This window comes from Zonotrichia albicollis, chromosome Z, assembly GCF_047830755.1.
Source record: "Zonotrichia albicollis isolate bZonAlb1 chromosome Z, bZonAlb1.hap1, whole genome shotgun sequence".
NCBI lineage: Eukaryota > Metazoa > Chordata > Aves > Passeriformes > Passerellidae > Zonotrichia > Zonotrichia albicollis.
Genome location: NC_133860.1, coordinates 22746552 through 22755408, shown reverse-complemented (window position 1 = coordinate 22755408; position 8857 = coordinate 22746552).

The following is an 8857-nucleotide window of genomic DNA, read 5'->3' as shown; positions in this document are numbered from 1 at the left end:
TACTTACTTTACTCTCTGCAGCAGCTTTCTAAAAATCCTGTTTTCAGGCACAGCAGTCCCAGAGGAGCGTTTCAAAAGAATTCTCATGTTATTTGACCAATGTCCTCCACGATATTCCTGTTCTTCTTGCTCTTTTCAGACCTCTCCTGATTTTAAATTGTGAGAATTGAACTAAAATTCAATAGATGCCCTGAGTTTGAGTATGTGAGAAGCGGGCACTCGGTGGAAAGCTGCAGGGTTCCTCCTTCTCTCTTGCACTCAGCTCTTCTAATTGCTCTCCAAAGCAGATGAAGAACAAACTTTTCTCCCCCTATGTTTTTTTGGAGACGCATTACTGAAAATAGGCAGCAGACACACCATACCATCCAGAAGAAACAGCTGATTTTCTAGTTTTTCTTCAAGTACCAGAAAGCCAAACCCTTGTTTGCAATCAGGCCTTTTCCAGTACTCTGGCATGTGCAGGAAAAATGCTAGGGATGGTTTTAACCAATTTACACTGTCAAAACTGTATGTTCAAACCTTCATTATAGATGTGAATCAGACCCAGGGTCTCTCAGTCTTGTAACTCAGCTGCAGTTATATCTGCATGCATGAAGAAAAGAAGAAAAGTGGACTAAGAAAATGCTTCTCTACTTAAAAAGAACTAGTTAAAAATGGAAAGTGAAACGAATGAGATAATTCATCTTAGAAGGCAGAGAAGCACAGCCCATGCAGGAGAAAGAGCCAAGCTACAGACATCTCTTCTCCAGAGGATAAAGGAGGACAACTGTGAAAAGTTCTCCCTTCAGTTTCTCCAGAGTAGCAAGTGCAGGAGTTGGGTAGACATTAATCACATTCCACCCTTTGCATATGAGGAAAAAACTGGGGTGTGGAATTATATGGCTGAAAAAAGCCACCTACCTTTCGGATCAGATTTTGTAATGAAATATAACCAGCAATTTGTTGGAGAGGTTCTGAATTCCTGGGTCTGTGTAAGTGGCAAGTTAGCTGTGTTTCAATTTTATGATGGGAAAGATTTCTCTCTGTCTCAGGATACTTTCCAGCAAGGAAGGGGAAAATATGTACTTCTTGCAGCATAAGTATACTCCAAAGCTGTCCTTTCAGACAGTATGCAAATTCAGACCTTTGGTGGTCAGCACTGGTGCCACTACCCAATTAGAGGATGTGTTATTAGGGCTCTCAGATGTGTGGGTGTTCTGTAATAAATTCATTTTAATATGATTAATGTTCTTTAGTTTCTAGTTCAAGATGATTTCTTGTGTTATTTTGCAGAGTCAAACACCTTACACCCCAGTGGTGGTTAAACTTCACAGGGTAGGTGGAGTGATTCAAAGTCTAAAAAGACTTTGGCATCCTACAGGACAAAAGGCATACTTAGTAATGCAAGTCATCTTTGTCATCAATAAATTAGATGCTGAAACACAAAAGCCAGATTCAGAGGCATGGATATTATTTAGTTTCATTTATATTTAAAAATATGGGAGATACACACTACAGTGCTACTGAAATTGTTCAAGCTGGTTTTAATAACAGTCATTATGTTAAAAATTGAAACTTCTCCTGGTGTCAAAGATGAACTGGGAGAAACAAAGGAAGAGAAGTAACTCCTGCTGCACCTTTGTGCCCTTCTAGAATTGCTGCTCATCATTCTTTCTTTCAGCAGCTCCCTTGCTCCTTTTGTACAAAAGGTACCACTACTTAATGAAACAATTAAGGTCTGACAGCTTAAATACGCTCTTCTGTTCTTTTCAGAATAAGTGCCAGCCATCAAGACAAACTATACCCACTGCTTCACTATCAGCAAAGTCATTGTTATCCCAGATAGAGTGCCCTAAAAATAAAAGCTATTCTGTATGTGCAGCTTCATCAAGTCAGGTCATGCCAGCCCTGCAGGGTAGACAGCACTGTACTAATTTTATTACTCTATTTTTAAACATGACCTCCTTAGATCTTTTAGTGTGTCCCACATAACAATGCAGAATTGACATATTGTATTGAAGCTCCTACTCCCAACCACCCCCAGTTTCTGAATATCTTACCCAGTTAGTGTGTTTGCTATCCTAAACTGTGAAAAAGTGGTTATATTTGCCTTAATGTCACCTGTTGCACCATTAATGATGGCTTAATGTCACCTGGCTGTTCAGGAGTAATGAGCTGAAAAAATTCAAAATTCTTGTCTGCAAGACGATCTGTGTTACCAGTTTAGTGCTCCTGGCACTATATTTCACAGAGGGTTCCATCCCTAAAACAACTGAATTTTACAAGCTCATGAACATAGTTGCAGAGGGAAGGCTTTATCTTGTGTTACCTCAGATACACTGATGACTAGAAGACACCCTGAGTATGATTGTGTCTCAGAGATAACATAAAAATTCTTAGGATTTTCTGGTAGATCTGAGGAAGTTTGTCCTCAATAGCTCTCCTACCACAACATCAAGGTCATTCAGACTATCTGAGAGTTATAGTGCTAGCAGAAGACAAAGAAGTAGAAGAATTGCCTAAATTTATCAAGGCAAATTGACAGAACCCCATTGGCACATAGATTTACACCAAGCTGCAGTTCTTAGATTACCATTCATATTTGGATTTTTTACACTAGCTGACACTGGGCAGGTACATTATAGGACAACTTTTTCAAGCACGAGCTGAATAAAAAAGTACACTTCCTTCCCTTGCATCTATTCCTCACCTGAAATAGTTTCAAGGCAAGCAAAAGACATTTCAGTTGGTGCCATAGTGGTGGTTTCAGAAAATACTTAGAACACATTCAGTGTTCAGCATGTGCACAATAAAAAGTCACAGAATCCTGTCTTAGAGGAAGGTAAGGAAGAAGAACCAGACTGTATTCAGCAGTTTGGTGTAACAGGTTCCTCCTTGGACATTCAAACTGTAATTTTTATCATAAGAAATGCCATATTGTAAAGGGTCAGGCAGGAACATCTGTTCGGAACTTTAGGCGGAATCTGTGGACAGCATTCTCAGTACCCTGTCACAGTATGCCTTGAAATTTCCATATCCTTCCCTTGCAGGGGTGAATGATGGTTTGTGTGGCAAGGTTGTCACAGCAGGAGAGAAGAGGCCTACAGGGATGGCTTTTGTGAGAAGCTGTCACAAACCTCCCCTGTCCATTGATACCAATCGCAGCTCGCACCTGGGTGGAACCACTGATGGCCATGACTGAGGCCATCAGTGATGGTAGGGAGCTGCTCTGGGATAACAAATTTAAGAAGGGGAAAACATTACTGTGTAGAAGCAGCTGGGAGAAACAAGTGAGAATATATGAGAGAAACAGGTCCACAGATCCCAAGGTCAGGGAGGAAGGAGGGACAGGAAGTGCCTCAGGTGCCAGATCTGAGATTCCCCTGCAGCCTGTGGTGCAGGGGAATCCACCAAGCCCCTGTCATGGGACATTAATGGGGAGCAGAGAGCCACCGGCAGCCCAGGGACACCCCCCACTGGAGCAGAGGGATGCCCAAAGGAGGCTGTAGATCCTGGAGAAGCCCATGGTGGAGTAGGCTCCTGGCAGGAGAGAGAAGACTCATAGAGAGAGAAGCCCACACTGGAGCAGGTTTCTTATGACCCTGTGGGGTCCTAAGGTGGAGCAAGCTGCTCTGGAAGGACTGCACACTGTGGAAGGGACCCACACTGGAGCAGTTCTTGAAGAACCATAGCACATGGGAAGAGCATATGTTGAAGTTCATGGAGAATCATCTCTTATGGGAGGGACCTCATGCTGGAGCAGAGGAATAGAGTCAGGGGGAAAGACCATCAATGCATGGTGAACTGACTGTAGACCTCATTTCCATCTCCTTGTGCTATTGGTGGGCAGGAGATAAAGGATTTGGGAGCTAAGGTAAGCCCGGGAAGAAGAGAGGGGTGTGGGAAGGAATTTTATAATTTGGGTTTATTTCTTATTATTTTAATCTGATTTTTTTTTTTGCAATGAATTCAGTTAATCTCACTGAGTCTGCTTTGCCTGATTGCAATTTGTGACTGATCTCTCTCCCTGCCCTGACTTCAACCCATAACCCTTTTGTTGTATTTTTCTCTCCCTGTCCAGCTGAGGAGGGCATTGAGGGGCTTTCAGAAGCACTTGGTGTCCACATAGTGTCAAAGCACCACAGCTGGTCATCCCAAGGAAGTTTAGAGCAAGTTAATGAGATCATTGGAAACACCAGGTTCTTAGAAAGGTGTGGTGCTTGCTGCACTGTATTCCGGTGACTAATCTCCAGCTGCGCTACTTCAAACTTGGCAGGGTGCAGAGTTGTTTTTTTTCATTTTGTCAGGAAGGAAGGAAGGAAGGAAGGAAGGAGGGAGGGAAGGAGGGAGGGACTTTGGCCCAATATTTGAATCGTACATTAGAAATTACTTGATTTCTCTCCCCACATACCTCATTAGCTAAGAAAATAGCACTGAAACAGGAAGTAGAGGCGGCTATTGCCTCCTCTGCTTGACTGCCTCCACAACCTTACTACATGTAAATGATCACCTAACACAGCAGTTTAATGACCTGCAGACAACCTTGTTCATCTCATTTCCAGAGGCTTTTCTGCTAGAACAAAACCAGCTTGCTCCAATGAAAAAAGACTGTAGAAAAGAAAGAACATTCCTTCACAGGAATAGAGCATAGGGATATAGCTGTGAACAGGACAGTTTAGGCACTAGTATGACTATGTGGACACAGTGCATCTAACATATGGGACTCCCAAGACATTGGGAAGGTTTGTTCAGATCTTTTTTTTTTGCTGCTCTAGCACAGCGCTGCTGCCATTAGCCCATGCAGCCAGATGCCACAGAGCCCAGTATTATATCATGTGAATATATCATAGGAATCAGTGAAAATTGCTCAGATGCTGAAATTTAAACCTGAAAAAAAATGTACACCCTCTCTGTTTCTCACTGATGTTCTGTCTGCTTTCATTACATATTCTCTCTTCATCCCATGAATGATGAAGATGACGTTGAACAAAGAAGGATGAGAGACTCAAAGTCTTTGCAAAGACTTGTTGCTCTCATAGGAAGCAACCCTGACATCTACGCGTGCCATTGGGCAGATCAACCTGCCAGCTTCACATTTGTGCCACTAACATTTTCTCAACTTTACTTCTCAGAAAAATGGAGAAGAGACACAACAAAATTTCTTAGAAACATTTTCATAACTTTTTTGTTTGGTTGGTTTTGGGGTACTTTTTGTTTGTTGATTTGATTTTTTTTGTTTGTAGTCAGACAGAATAGTGCTGAAGAACACCAAGCTACAGAGTTGCAAACAAATATATTCATTTGAAATACCTATTTATAGCTGGGCTCATGCTGGACAAAGTAAATGTTTCACACAAATCAATCAGAAATTATTTTCATCTGTCTCACTTCAATATGCTTATGTACCAAATCCTGACAGGCTGAGATGTTTTCTCTGGTACAGCTTTTGGAATTTGAAGCCTCCACATGATGGCCTCTGAGAATTTTATTCCAGCAATTCCTGTCCAGACATGTCTGCAGGATGTGAGGTTCAGAAGTGTTGTTAAGTGGCAATTCTCCTGGAAAGCAAAGATGTATCTGTGCTGGGAGAGCTTAAATCCTCCCAAAATAAAAAATGCAATGAAATGACCTTTTCTTCTGTTTGTTCTGTTGCAGCAATATGTTCATGTAGTGATTTTCAGACCTTGTAGCTGACTGTTTCTGAAGGACATTGGCATTCACTGCCTTCTTTGTTTCTGCATGAATATGTAAAAAACAAAAGTGTCATGTTGTTTGAACAGATTTCTGGCCAGCCTTAATTTAGAACTGGAGTGTGTGCACATAGTTGGCTACTTCAAACTATCAGTCTACTCCAAAAGATTTTCTTTGTTTAGTTAAGAGGCAAAAAAAATGATTTGGTGACACTAATTCTTGGAGGCTGGAATTATCATATCAAACACTGTTCTAAACTTGGGACATCCCAGTGTCTCTTCATCTGGTTCATGTTTTTGAAACAAACAGTGCATGACTTAGACTCAGTTTTCATAGACATCATAAACTCCAGCTGAAGGGAAAAATAAAAAGAAAACCCTACATTGTTATGACATGGCTATAAATAAAGACATTAAATTATAACAGTAAAATATGTCATGCAAATTGCAGCTAATTTTAAAATAGCCCAATCTGACTGCCTACAGAGTGTAGAATTATATTGTGTTGTTCAAACTCTTAGTTAATTTTTTACGCCTTCCAGCCATTCCTATTATTCCAAATTTTAAGTTCTAATGGCCATTGCAAAGGATTTATAGTGCCATGTAAAAAAAGAAGTGGAGAGATCTGCAAAGCACTCTGAGTCACTTGTTTGCTTCGGGTGTGTAACTGGTGATTGCTACTTATTCTGCACACTGGGCATCTGCTCCCTCCGCTGATGTTAGACAGTGAGATTTACAAAGATGCCATTTGGCACGATATTTTAGAGAGATTTGTTATGAGTGTTTGTTGAGTGCAAGGCATCACAAATGCTTTTAGCCTCCCAGCTGTGTTTCGCAAAAACTGCGTGTGATGTGACAGCACAGAATCAAGCTTGGAACAATACTTAAAGAAAAGGCTTGAAGAAGAAAGCAAGGTCACTGTCCATCTGATGGAAATCACACTGAGTAAACAAATTCAGTGAGAGGTCAATGTATTCTGGTTAAGTTAAAAAAACCCCAGATCTTTGGATTGGCAAGAGACAGCGTCTAGGAACCATTTAAAGAGACCACACTATTTGTCACAGCCCTTTTCTGGCTGTGGCTGTCCTCTACTCATGTAACATACATCTTAGAAGGAGAGTTTTCTGATTTGGGGGATATCTACTGATTGGACAAAATGCTCCACCCTCCCTTCACCATTACAAAAATGGGGCCAAAGAAAAGTTAATTACAGTGTACCAAGAGTTTCAAAGAAACAAGCTGGGTGGGGAGAGGGGAAGGAAAAATAGTATGTTGAACCTTTGTGGGAACCAGCCAGGGAGCAATTCCAACCTCTGATAATAAAGCTAAAATATGTTTGTCTTAGGGGGTTTTCCTGTCTCTCTGTTTCTGTGTGGATCGCCAGGCCAACTTCATATGGGAAAACCTCAGATTGAGATGAACTGGAAACTTGGCAGCCCATGGAATGGCTACAGCCTCTGTCTTCACCTGCACATCCCCAGTGTCCCCTCATCCTGTTGCAGTCAACTTTTCTGCAAAAAATTGACTCTGTTTCCCATGATCACTAGCCAGGATTGGCACAGTGTGTTTACAGTGTTCCTTAGAGCCTGGAGCACTCTAACTGATAAATATGTACTTTGCCACAGCCGTGGTCACATTCCTGTATTGAAAACATCATATGAGTTTGCTTCTGCAAAGGCTTTTCAAACACAAGTTTGTATCCACACCTCATGCCCTGCCCAAACAAGTTTGTCACAGAATCTCGTCTGGCCACCTCTTCTGCAGCATGATATTACTGACAGGAATTCTCCCTAGCTTGTTTACTAAGAAAGGCTGGTGGCTGGAGCTGGGCAAAAGGGGAGAATACGCTGGCTCACAACGAATAAACAAGGTATTTCCTTTATTCTGCTGTGGTTTCCTATCTATTCTTGATCCCAGTCCATTCAACAACTGTGTTTCAAAATATTCAAACTCTGGCCCTAAGTTTCTAGTTTACCTCTTACTGGCAGGATTAACAATTCCCTGAAAATAAATAGATAGGCAAATCACACAGCTGGGTACATACAGCGCAGTGGGGTGTGAGTGTGTTTGTTAGTAGCTGGACCAGGACTGTTTACAAGACACACTTTGTTTGATACAGTGCTTAAATTTGATTCTTTCCAGCATGCCCTCTAGACAGAATTTCTACTGGATACACTATCATCTCTCCTAATTTGGTTGAAGACACATGAGAAGTTAAAAGCCAGGGATCACAGCACAGCATCAGGTGACCAGTTCAGAAAGTTCCCCTCTGTTTATTGCTAGATTTCAAGCATTTGCATTATTTTTCTCTTGCCCTTTTTGCCAAACAGTGAATACTGTGAGGTTAGATGAGGCATGATAGTTTCCAGACTTGGTATCACTCATTCTGTATATGCAATTAGCAGCGTACTCTGTTGATATAAACAGCTCCCAAATCTGGCATGCTAATGTTTCTTGCCCAATTTTTCCAAATGGAAACTACTTGTCCAATGAGTCACTGTGTATTTTCTTCCTCCTCCACATGACTCTTCTTGGGAATCTCCATGCCCTGATGCTCCACCACAAGAATGGTTCTCTTGTTTCATTTCTCTGTAGGATGTCCAATTAGGACATTCTTTTGCTTCCCATCTCCCCCACCCCTACCCCTCCCAGTTTTATTGCAAGTCTTCACGTATTTTCTTTTCACATTACCAAAACAATTTTCCAATTCCTCAATCACAGATTTAGTGCTGGGATATATATTATGGGGACTTGCCCTGGGTTACATATGTCCCTGCTCCTGCAAATACAACAGGTGCTTCACATGGCAGAGATGTGTGTTTTCATTCTAGTCTTGCCCACAGAAATTTCTTCAGACTTCATATTTTATTAGGGAGAAAAGGGGAAATACAGAGACTTGGTAAAGTATTCAGCCTTCTGAAGCAGAAGCAGATAGCAAACTGCACTACATCTCAAAACAGAAGATTTATTAGGTTATTATTCTTCACTATATTAAACCTGGTTTAAGACAGTTATCTGTTACCTAAGAAGCCCGAAACTAGGGTAGTGCCTGAGACTTTAATTTATTGCTTTGCAATTTTCTTCTTTTAATTATGTTTGAAATAGAGTAAATAGCTTCCATGGTGGTTTCTGGGACAAGTTTTCACTGAAAGGATGCAAAAAGAGCAAACAGTTGACAAAAGCAGTGA